We start from the raw sequence: 13035 nt of genomic DNA on the forward strand, positions 1-13035 counted from the left end.
AAAAAAAAAAAAAATTTTTTTTAAATAAAAAAAAATAAATGTTGTCATTGTTTTAAATATTTAAAATGTAAAGAATTTAGAGTTTAATTTTTTAATTAAAAATTTTTAAAGTAGTGGTATAATTATATCAACAAAAATAGTCATTTCAGTACTTGAGAATAGCACCATATATCAGAATCCCAGAATATAAAATACTTATGCTATCATTATTACTACAAAGGGTTTTAGGATAAATGTAAGTATTTGATAGTTACTTAAAACTCATCCATCACCATGGCCTCTTTGGATGACTCTTTGAAGTGGATCACAACCTTAAGTTTGAGACATAATTAGGAAAGGAGTTGTTCATAGCAAAAATAATCTTCACCCGACGGGTTTCGAGATCTTCCAGGTAAAGCAGACAACCCGAAGCCGTGGCCAAGAAAGGAAAGAAGACACAGTGAGAAAATGGGGGTGGGGAATGCTCTGAGGGTCAGCGCTGGTCTCCGTCGTGCTTGCGGATTCTGGTTCTGGTTCTCACTGTCAACTTCTGGCATTTCTAGGATAATAGAAAACGAAAAAGCTTCATGGACGTGTAAGTAATATGTACACACCTAAAGGAAAGAAACAATTTCCAGCAAACTTTGCAGTAACAGAAATGACAAGAACCTAGACCTTCTGTATTACTCAACACACACCTTGTGCGCACTCCCTCGTGTTTTCCTGTGGACTCCGGGACGATGGGAGAAGGAATGCTTTTCTCCCTGTCTGGATTTGTTATCTGCTGCATAACAAATTACCCCAAACTTTGCAGCTTAAAACAATAAACGTGTGCTGTCTCAGTGTCCGCAGGTCAGGATTAGTGTGGCTTAGTGCCCATCCTGAGGTTGCGGTCAAGGTGTCTGCCGGGGCCATCCACTTCCAAGACGGCGCGCTTGTCCGGACCTCAGTTGTCCATCGGCAGGAGGCCTCCATTCTCACCACACAGACCTCTCCCTGGGGCAGCTTAGTGTCTTCACAACATGGCGGCTGGCCGGCCCAGAGTGAGTGCTCTCAGAGAGCAAGGAGGGAGCCAAAATGCCTTTTGTGATTAGTCAAGGAAGTGATGTACAGTTAGCTCCACCGTCTTCTACTTGGCAAACGCAAATCCCTCAGTCCTGCTCAGGTCAGGGCTATCAAAGAATTAGTGAGCGTGCTTTAAACTCAGCGTCCCTTCCGTGAAGACTGATGCAGGACTTGTGGGTTTTTCATTCTTAGTGTAATTCTTGAAAAAAAAAAAAAGAACGAGGATTGGCTGTACCACGAAAATTCATGCATTTGTCTTTTCTTCATTTTGTAGATAAATCAGGCTAGGGGATTAGGAACCAGAATCTGAGACTATATGTCTTTGTTTTCAACTATAGAGTAAGATTTCCACCTTTGAAATACTGAGTATTGCTTTCAGGAAATGAATACCCCTATAGTCCTTATTGATCAATTTTGGGAATTTTGGGATCTTTGTTTCAAAGCATTCTCAATTCTTAAGGAAGAATTCATTTGGTTACTTTAGAATGGAGGCCAATTCATTTTCTAAATGTTTACGTTTCCTAATTGTATCAGAATATCAAGCTTATGCAGCCCACACCTATAAATTGTGGTTTACTTTAGGAAATAGGCCTGAGCAGTAATATGGCTTAATTCCCAGCTCCAGCCTTAAAACAACTCTCATAACCATCAACAGAGCATGATTGATTATAGAAAGAGAAACAATGGGATCTGAGGTTTATCCACTGGAACCTCTGTCATTTTAAGGGGGGCCATCCTTGGAGTCAAAATTAGTCTGAGTTTATAATCATACCCTATAAATTAATCAAGTATTTGATAAAGTATGCAATTGTGCAAACGTACTGAATGATTTTGGCAAAGAATGTGCAATCATAAAATGCCCTTTCTACTCCGCTTGCATTTACCATGGTCCTATTCATATGGATAATTGCATGTCTTCCAGCAAAAATTGTAACTCAGCACATTTCCTAAGCCACCAAGGACAACATGTAAGCCTAAAATGTGACTCTTTAAAATGATCAGACCAGGGCATAGTCACCTCCGAAAGGCAAATGTGAGAGTCAACTGAGTTGAAATTTGGATAATTAAAGCTTTTTTAGTTTAAAAAAAAACATAAAAAAATATGAGATGCTAATTATTTCAAGTCATTTAATGTGTCTTCTGAAATCCAGTGGAAGGGCAGAAGGAACTGCACCATAGAGGAGCTGAGGGAACGCCATCCTGCTGGTGGGGGGAGGGGGGAGGAACGGAGAGGGGAGGGGGGAGGAACGGAGAGGGGAGGGGCCCGCCCCCTCGCCCCCTCGCCCCCCGCCCCGGCCGGAGGAAGTGAGGCTGAAAGAATGGTCTCAGGCGCCACACCTGTTCTCTGCACTGCCCAAAGCTTGCTGCTTCAAAATAATCTGGTCCCAACATGCTTTAGAGCCTGGTTTCAAGTTTTAAAGCGGTATGTTGCGGTTTTCACCTGAAGCTGAGAATTTACCTGGAGTACGGATGGGTCAGAGCTTCCTCATCAGCCAGAAAAGCATTTTTGAGATTGCTTATCATTAGCAATACAACAGACAATGTCCTTGACCAGAGTGAGGAATTCAGCCCCAGAGGCACAAAATGGAAAGGCAGGAGAGGAAGGGGGGACGGGAGGAGGGGGAAGAGGAGGGGGAGGGGCCAGAATCAGGGCTTGGCTGGCTCGGGCTCCGCGGTAATGTTTTCTAATCAGAGGCCAGCCTTCCTGTCTCCCAAGCTAGGGCAAGGAGAGGCCGACAAAGGGGAGCGTGGGGGCCACAGGCAGGAACGTCAGCTGACAGAAATGCCTTCTCCCCTTGGGCCTGGACACCCCATGTACCAGTGCAGCCTTTGGGAGATAAACATTTTAGCAACTTCTTCCAGGCTGCTGCATTTTAAAGTTAATGTCTCTTGACAGATGCCTTGGGTCCTTTCCGAAAGGACTGCAGCATGAAGAAGAATAATTTGGGTAGCTAGGCTTCGTCCAGCAACACAAGCGCCTCGTTGTTGGCTTCCAGTTTGTGTCTTTTAATGAACGAGCACGTTGAAATGTTTGGGTGTCTGGTTTTTCTTCCTGTTCCTACCTCACTGCTCTGGGGGTGAGGTGGATCTGTGGTCTATCACAAATCCGTGTTTCCACCCCCGGGCCCATGTCCTTGTTATCTCTACCTCTGAGATATCTAGCCATTTAGTGATTCACAAGCTACATGAGGTAAGAGCTGTAAGTGACCATAGATTGGAATGAACAAACGCTGTTGTCCCGAGATGTACCAGCCTAGAGCAGGGCTTCTAGAATCCATAACCCTGGGACACTCTTTGTAGAAGAAAGCGTGTCTATTTGGTGTGAATAAAAGACACGCAGGTTACATGGCTGACATAGTGCAATAACTGAAGAGCATCGAACAAGGATCCATAAGGCCCGGCTTTTACACTAATGATTATGTGACCATGAACAAGCCATTCATCTCTCTGAGCCTCAGTTTCCTCATCTGTGAAATAGGGATATTGCTACTTCTCCAGGTGCAGTAGGCTGGATTATTAATCCCAATTCTTCCATCACCTGTAAAGGATTATATACCTACCCTCTGCCACGTGATTTAGCAGTGTTCTCCCCAAGAAGGTGAGATTACGTGTCCTAGGCCACTGATACTGGGCAAGGCCATGGGACTTTCCTGCCTGCGAATCATGGGCAGGAAGGTCAGTGCACCAGCTTTGGGAGGCGTCTTTGGTGGTTCTTGTATGTTCCTGCTAACTCTCTTGCGTTCACTAAGGAGCTCCACCAGAGAAGAACATGTCCTGATGTGCTGGGTCCTTCAGCTGCAGCCCCAGAATAACACGTACGGCACAACGAAATCCTGACTACAGCTTGGAACCAAGCCACCCAGCCAACTCAGCCAAGCCCAGGGCACATCAGTTGAGCCGCTGTTGATCTAGAGACCCACGAAAGTGAAAAACAGTACTTGTTCTTGGAAACCACTGAGTTTGGGATGGCTTGTTACCTAACGTTACTGTGATAATTACTGGCTAATAGGCTAGGCCCCGCAAAGATTTTTGCAAGGTTCTCATAAAGCAATCAATATGAAAATGCACTATGAACTGCTTTAAAAAAGCACTCATCTGGAGTGAACTCTCTGTAAGGCAGAAACTTCCATTACCTAGCAGAGTTCCTAGCACAAAACAGTAGCTCGATAAAAATAGTATTAATTGAATTGAAAGATGATTAGATGGATGGATGGATGGATGGATGGATGGATGGATGGAAGGATGGATAGATGGAATAAAACATATGTGTATTAACCTTGGAACTTCTACCATAGACAATTTTCTCTTGGGATTAAGTCACTCATTTCTGTTAAATATAAATACCCCTGAGAAAGATAAATTTTTGCTTATCATAACACTTTAATTTGAGGATGTTCAATGCTAGATACTTGGAGTGATTAGAGAAATTGTAGATAATCAGAGGTGAAGAGTAGGAATCTAAAAGATGGATTTCCCACTTTGGCTCATGGCCTGTTTATGTAGAACCTTTGGCAAAGAAAGGTTTGGGAGTTTTACTAAGACTAGCATTCTTCCCCTAATACGTTGTATTTCACAAAGTGCATGCACACAAATACACACCCAGACATGCACACTAATGCAGTCCAACAGACACATATGCTAGACCTGTGTGTCTACTTATCTTCTATGTCAATGCAGAGAGACAGATTTGTTGGAACAGTGAAGTAACTGATATCGTGTCTGCCCTGATGCTCTGCTCTGGGAGGTTAAATACAGAGTTTTGAGGGAATTGTTTGAATTGTTCTGAATCTAAGCACAAAATGTGTGTGCTTCTATGAAGCATTGCCCAGAAATGCGGGCCAGAGCCTTTGTTTCCAATGTTGGTGGCGGGAACGCGGGCAAAACATAAAATAAGGGAGTTGGGTTAGATGAACTCTAAAGTCCCTGAAATTGAACTCTTTCCTGTAAAGCTTAGAATGGGAAAAAGAAGTGTGTTTCCCCGAATCGCTGGGTGACTGAAGCAGGCTGGTACAGACCCGGCCCCACCCAGAGTACACAACTCCTTGAAGGAGTCACCTGGAGATTTTCAAATTTCCTAATCTGCACAGGGATGACAGCCACGTTCCCATCATTCCCTCACTCCACTGCCCCAGTGCCTGGGCAAGGGGTTAGAATGGCTTATTCAAGCATATTTGCTAGGAAACTGGCATTTCTCAGAGGAAAGAGTGAATGTGGCATGCTGCTTACATGGTTAAGAGAGATTTGCTTCATGGCCTAAGAACCGGAGGAAGTCACGTGCAGCCACGATGCATTGCTTCTGGGTGTTTGGTTTTGTTTCCTCTGCTCTTTTCTGCAATGGTCAGAAGTTTCTCTGAACTTGCATGTTCCTCGGGGCAAATGCAGCTCCCTGGGTGAGTCCTACGAACCCTCTGACCTTGCTGCCTGCCAAACAGCCTCTGCGCCAGCCAACTGCACTCATGCTTCCAAGGCAGACAGGTGGGGGCTCATCTCCTCGTTGGCTACTAGGATCCAGAGGCCATTTGTTCGGCGGCAAGGACCGTTTGGAGCCCTCCTGTGTTGCGGCAAGGTTCACACGGTGCCTCACCCCCACCCCTGCAAACTGTGCTTTATTTTTACTTTAGTGTGGACAATGACGCTGTTCATTCTAACTGCTCTGTGCTCACTTGGAGTCACTGTTGTTGGTGGCAAATAGGACAGCATGACCCCAGCCCAGGCCCCGGGGGCATGACGAGGACTGGGGGGATCAGCATCCCTGGGCTATCAGCTGTCCTCGCTGTGACCCGCACGCCCTTACGCCCTCACTCGTGGCAGCTGAGCCAGAGCTGTGCCCCGGGCGCGGCTGGATCCACCTGCCTGCCCCTACCTTTCTGAATTCCAGAGCGACTGTCATCCCTGGTCAGGGATGGGGATCCAAACGTAGACATGGCATTTTTTGGGGGCTGGAGCATGTGACCCAGGCTGGTCATGAGCGAGGCGTTTGTCGTGCGCCTGCACTCCCCGCAGCGACACCAGGCGGGCAGTGAGGCCTGAGCCTGCCCAGACCCAGAGCCACGGGGGTTTGGGAAGAAAGCCAGGGCCTGGGGCCGGGGGAGTCCTGCTGTCAGAAGGCTTTCCCTCCTCTTTCAGGTGTGTGGCCCGTAGCTTGGAGCCCACCTCCTCTAATCTGCTGGACAGTGTGGCTCAGAATGGCGGCTGGTGGGGCGGGACCCCCGAGTCTCCCTATGCTGGGGGCCTCATCCGGGCTCAGGGCGCCAGGGTGCCGCGGGAGATGGCGGGTGCACAGGCGGGGAGGAAAGGAATGTGCGAGAGGGATCGCAGGGCTCCAGTGGAGCTGGTGGCCTCTACCTCCTGCCCGAGCCCCCGGCCTCACTGAGTCCCCGCCAGCAGGCAGGAGCCCTGTCTCGCTTTCCTCTGGTCCGTGAGCCGTGAGCACGGTGGACCGTGGCGTGTGCCATGTGCCCAGCAGCAAGAACGAGTCCTCTCATCTCCTTCCAGGGACCCAGGCACGGCCACCCAGGGGGAGGCGCATTGAAACGAAGGAGGTCAGGGCTTCAGACCAAGTTGGCATCGAGGACATGGCACTGCCTCGGTCTCCCTTCAGCAGACCTGCTATTGCCCTGTTGAGGTAAGGCTCCCGCCCCCCGAGGCCCAGGCCACGTGGGTCCCGACCGCTGCCCTGCGGGGTCAAGAGCTGCGGTCTCAGCTGAGACCCGCTAGGTGTGGGCTTTCAGCTTGAGACGGCCTGTGTCTCGGCCCGCCCACCCCCACTGTCCACAGGGTGAGAGTAACAGCGTCTGCCCCGGGGCTGCTTGGGGGACCGAGTGATTCAACACACGGGCCTGGAAAGAGCCCCGATCTCCGAGAACCCTCGGTAGGTGCAGCGGCCATACCCCCCTCCGGCCCCGAAGGACCCCCGACGGAGTAGTAATCCTCTCTCTCTGTCTGCGGTCCCTCCACCAGTCCCTCGGCAGCCGCCTCACTAACCAGGCTCTCTGTGCTGTCCACACCGCACACCAGCGCCCGCCTGGGCCCCGGCCTGCAGACCCGAGCCCGCCGGCCCGTCGCATGCGCACGCCCGGTCTCAGTCTCCGTCCTACAAGTGGCTCGGCGTCCGAGAAGCAGGTGCAAGGGCGGCTGAATCCAGGAACCAGCGCTGTGATGCTGTTGCACACATCTTTTCCCAGCCGATCCCATTTATTGCACAAACTGCCTAGTACGACACCCACTTGGAGAAAACTGAGACCCAGAGAGGGTAAACCATTAACTGCGGCCACACAGCATCGCTGGGCCTTGAAGCCTCTCCCAACCCCAAAGCCTGCGTTAGCCGTTAGCCCCTGGGCATCAGTGTCTGTCCTTCACCATGGACCCCATTCCCCGGGGCAGGACTCCACTGCCCTGTCCCGACGGCTCTGCAGGATCCCCAAATCTGGCCTTCCCCCTGGTTGCTGCTGACACCTAGTTCAGGGTCCTAGGAGTGAAGCGTCTGCCCCACGTGCGTAGCCGCCATGGCCCTGGAGACGGGAAGAGACGACAGGCACATCTGTGCACCCAAATTTGCCAGAAAGCCTCGCTTTCCTTCTGGCCAGCCTATCAGGCTTTTCTCAGGAAGAAACCCAAAATCTATACTCTGGGGGTTCTTGTAGAAGGCCCGACCCTCTCTGAGCCCGGCCCCTGCGTCTGCAGGGCGCCCCATCCGGTCAGACAGAGCGGATGGGGTGGTCGGGGCCACCAGGGAACTGTAGGAGGGTGAGCGCTTCTCCACACTGTGCACCCGACAAGTCCACCGGGGTTACTGTCCCCACCACAGAACTACTTTTATAGGAGTTTCATGGTATCTCGGTGTCAGTGGTCCTCCTTCAGGCAGCGCCGTGCGTGTGGTTGGCAACATGAGCTGGTGGGTCGGAGGCGCCACAGTGGACATACGACAGGAGTCTGACAATTTGTACGGTCAACATGCCTACCAGTCAAAAGGCTAATATCATAGCTGGAAGCCTTAGAATAGATTTAAGCCAAGGATTTCAGAACCAAAGCACTCAGCTGGTATTTCCCCGAGCCTGGGCGTTGGGTCGCTTCAGGCCGATCCTTGGTTTGCTTAGCTTGTTCCCGGGAACATGAGCCCTCTGACTTGCTTTGCCATAACTGGGAGTCATCCACATAAATCTGTCCCTTAACTAGAATAAATTTTCATTAAAAGTCCTTGTGGTGTGTTTGCGAATTAATATCCTCTCCTTTTGAGGAGGAAAAAATCACAGATGAGCAGGGTTCCCTCGTAGCTGGAGTTTCACTGTTCCGCTCGGGACCTTAGGCAAGGAGTCTGCTCCACATCTCACAAACTGGTCTTGGTCTTGAGGACAGGTCAGTTCAGGGGAACAGAGGTCTCATTCAGGAGGTGGCTGTGCAGGTGGGCTCTCTAAGTTCACGTAAATAAGAAGCATGTCTTATGGGAACAAAAGAAAGATACCGGTTAACGGTTAGAGCAAATTATAAACCCCGTGTCAGTCCGGAGTGCTGCGGGCAAAGATCCCAGGTGTCAGGCTGGAAGCATCCTCAGATGGGGTGGGAGCCGGCCCCAGTGATCTGGCGGCTTTTCTGGGTCTGCAGCCGGGATGCCTCGGGTGGTCCTTCTCCGCGGCCCAGCCAGCAGCAGGCACGAAGGTCGCGTAAACACATGGGCTGTGGCGGTGACTTCTCTGAAGTGAACCTCAAGTGGTCAAGCTTCACTCCGCAGGGCTTCAGGAAGAAGGGCAGTTTTTGTTCTCAATGATCCCAGGTCAAAAGAAGGGGAGAAAATCGGAAACCTTAGTTTGGAGAATCATAGCCAGATAGTCCAGATATTTGAGAAAACGGGAAGAATTCAGGACCTGGCCCAGTTTTGTAGGCAAGCAACAACCCCTCAAAGACAGTCAGTCAGAACTAGAGTCTAACGTCCACAAAAGTGTGTTACAAAACATAATTTTTCTCTCTAAAATCACCCCATTTCCATCAAAGATAAAAAGGGCCATGGGCAGGCTGCCCCAAGATGGAACACTTTGACCTGAAGATCATTTTCAGCTGAAGGCAATCGAGATCCTACGGGCTCAAGAGAAACTTTTGTTCCTTCCTTAACTACTTAGAAGAATCTCAGTGGGGGGTCTTTCCCAGAATGCGGTTATTGCCACTGATGAATTTTATCTGAGTGAACCATCTGTTTGGTGGGGCAAGTATCTAATTACCAAACACCTGCTCTTCTTATCATCCTGTCAACTGTCTTCCTTCCCTCTCAAGTCCCAGACCCGTGCCCCCTTCTCCTTAGCTCAGAATGACACATAAACTTCATCATGCCTGACTGTCTCTGGAACGTCCATGTCTGTGTGGATTCCCCGTACGTACACTATTGCATTTGATTTTCTCCTGTTAATCTGTCTTATGGCAACTTGATTCTTAGTCCAATTAGGAGGACCTTAAAGGGGACAGGAATTCTTGCTCCCAAACAATAGCCAAATTAAGACTAATTTGTTCATAAAATAAGTCCAGTTTCAGCAGACTTGTCCTGATTATTTACATAAGCACAGCAAGAATAGTGGTTGACTACATAGGTTTTTACAAATCTGCTTTGCTGGAGCTTTTCATAAGGAGTTTCAGATCAAGCCTCTAAGAGCCTCTGAAGGCTGAGAACCAAGCCAAATGCTTACCATTATAGATTTGGGGGAATTCCTCTCTTCTCGAGGTCCCCCAAGTATCCTGAGGTCCCTGAGCCTGCCAGGAAGTGACTTCCTTACTCACCTGGTGAGGCTCCAGGAACCCCGTAAGCAAGGTGCCAGGGTGATATTTCCAAGGGGCTTCATTGACTCCATAAAGTCAACCTCAGCTCCTTAAAGGTGTCCGGTCATATCTCAGTCTATGTCTGTCTCTCTCATATACGACTTTCCAGTCAAAGCCTCGGTGATATGACCAGTGTTTTCAATGTTGTCCTGTTACCAGGAGAACAGATTCTTGTTGACTTATGCTAATAATTAAAATTGCCATGAAAGGAAGATCACTCACTGAAAGTTTCTGAATTCTGGAGGGTTTGGCTAGGGAGAAAATTTCTATGTTTCAACTTGTTTACAAAGGAATAGTTTGTCAAATTTCTGTAAGTCCTAGGTATCCTAAGAGAAAGTTTCCTCGACTCTGGAAGAGCAAACATTAGAGAACCAGCAATGGTTCGAATCATAAAAATGATCACATCTTCCTCAATTCATTCAGTCCCATGTTACTGATTCTTGTCCTGATTGAATGCAGTTTTCCTACTCGTTCTAGAAATTCTTAGTTTATTGAGTTTTATCATCCTAAGGGTATCAGAAACCTGTATGTGTCAAAAGTCCTTTCTACTAGTCTCCTTCAAGCTGAAACATATTTGCAAGGGCATCAGAATAAACGAGTAACTGTAACAAGTCTCAAAAATGGTCACAGTTAAAAATCTGAGGAGAGTTCATTTCCCTCTGTAAACAACCAGTCTCATTTTGGGACAAAATTATTTTCTTTTCCCTTGACAAAAATGTATTCCCATTCTTCACACCCTCTCCCCTTTTATTTTAACCAAAAACACGTATCTTACTTACCCTGCATACAGTTGTCCCCTTGTTATTTCCAGTAGTCTTAATTATATTTATTAGAATTGTTAATTCTCAGTAACCTGAATTTTTAGTGAAAACTAGTAAGCAATTGTGAACTGTTACATCAAAATTTGTTAGAATGGCAAATTTGTGAATATATTTCATAATTTTTAGAAACTATGCTTCTTCATAATATAATCTCTCAGTAGAGCACAAAGCATGTTTATTAACAAGCCCAGATATCTTTAATTTCTCTGGAATAAGAAGTCAAAGTGGATTAAACCTATGTTTAGTAATGAATGAACCTATGTTCAGTACTTTACCTTATTTGGGAACGATCTAGATATTTAATATCTATCCATTATGTAATTTACTTTGCAAAACTCTAAGGTTTCAAGTTACCAAAAAAAAGATTTGGGGACACTATTTAAGTAGACACAAATATTGTTGAAAAATTCCTACACTTTTATCTTACTTACATCTTTTCAATTCACTTGTTCTTAATAATTATGTTTAGATGGGTCAAGAAAGTTTCACGAGGCATTACCCAGCTGACCATCATGTTTAGCTGCCTTTCTTGCCGACAAATTCCGTAACAGAGCTAATTTGACTTTTAGTAAATGTAGGTAGAACAAAAGTATGCGTTTTAATGCTGACAACCCTAAAAACACATGTTTTAATGAAACCAATAAACTTCAATTAGCTTTACTTAGTAAAGATTAATCTTAGATCACATGAGCTTGGAACCTATTTGGATTGGTTCTATTCTGTTTTTGAGAATTCCTATGAGTGCTTTATTTCCTTTAAGCCAATTAAATAGAGCTCTTACAAATTAATTTTGGCAATGCCATCAGGAGGTTGAAAATACCACGTATCCACAGCACATCCAGACAGACACAAACAAAAACCTCATAATTATTGTTTTAAACATTTTAGCCATGGGTAGAGTTTATAAAACTCACTAGCACTCACTAGTTTATAAAAGAACAGTCGGATCCAAACTGGTTTCCTGGCAGATAGAGTAAGTTAAGTTAATCTGCTTGGAAGGCTAAAGCTTTTTTCTGCTAATATTTGTGGAGAAGACACTTGAGGTTCGTATTTATCCTTGCTAAGTAATCTCGTGAAAGCTGTGGGCTAGATTTGGGGCAAGGGCATTTCTATAGGCATTTGTATTTTTTAAAGTCCTCTTTTTCCTTTTTGTCTTCTGTCTGAGGAATAGGGAATGATGTAGATTAGAGTTCCCAGAGGTTACAAGACTTCTGCGATAAACGGGAGATTCGGGGATCAGCAAGAAGGACAGATTGAAGGACTTTGAATCGTTCCCAGTTTCACGAAGATTCATTAGATAAGGACCGTTGCTTTCAATCCTTCAAGGCAAGGTACTGCGCCGTTGGTGACAGGCCTTGGAGCTGCCTCTCCCCGGCTCACGTCCTGATTTTAACTCAGGGGAGAGGACCTTAGGAACATTCCCGGCAGGCTATGAACATCAGCTCGGCTCGCGTGGCCTTAGGTGGCAGCGGGAGGGCTGGATTCCAATCCTTGTCCCCGAGCATCTCGTCTGAGGGACACCAAGAAGGTGGGGCAGTAGACAGTACCCCTCTCGGAGTTGATAATTTTGAGCACAGTCTCATCACTATTTCAGAAAGTGTCTTATCAGTTGCTTACGTAGATGGTATCTTGTCAGCGTTCTTTAGGAAGCTTCTAAATACCAACCAAATCATGCATCCCGCTCGGTGGTTTAGTTTACCAGCTGGCTCTCTGGAGTTGGGTGTGCAGACACACTAATTAGGTGTCTCATAGGATCCTCCTTTAGGCCATTTGAGTGCCAAAATCATCCTCAGTAGAATTTTACATTTAGTTAGAAACTTGCAAGTATGTGCTCCGTGTGTGTTGAGCATGAATCCCGCCGGCGTGTGGGAAGGGGCTCTCCAGCTGGGCTGGTCCATCTCTCTCCCTAGCGGGTGCGGTGCCCCACACTACCCAGGGGGTTCCACCGTGGACCTCTGTGCTGACAGGAGCCATCTTGCCCCTCCCAGGGTCACCCCGGAGTCCGTGGATGGCATTTTGTGTCTTGGTTTCCTCTCGGTTGAGCCTGGCTCGGTGGAAAGTGCTGGGAGCACAGAGGGGACTCTTGGCCGCTAAATTATCAGTGCGGACAGACGGCTGCAGGGCCTTAACCTCGGCTCTCTCTGATGGAAGGAGCTGGTGCCCCTTGCCTTCGGACTCGCTCAGAAACTCATCTACGTAGCTGTAGCAGCAAGCATTCAAACTGGCAGTATTGTGAAGAATTTTTAATCCTGGAATGAGGATTCATCCCCCCAACAGACCTGAAACCGGTGCTTTCCACAGAATGGCCTCCTGAGAAGGTGGCATCTCTTCTGGGGTCCCTTCATTGTCGCCAAATGATGGACTAAAC

Source organism: Leptonychotes weddellii, chromosome 8 (assembly GCF_054177405.1).
Source record: "Leptonychotes weddellii isolate Sample4059 chromosome 8, ASM5417740v2, whole genome shotgun sequence".
NCBI lineage: Eukaryota > Metazoa > Chordata > Mammalia > Carnivora > Phocidae > Leptonychotes > Leptonychotes weddellii.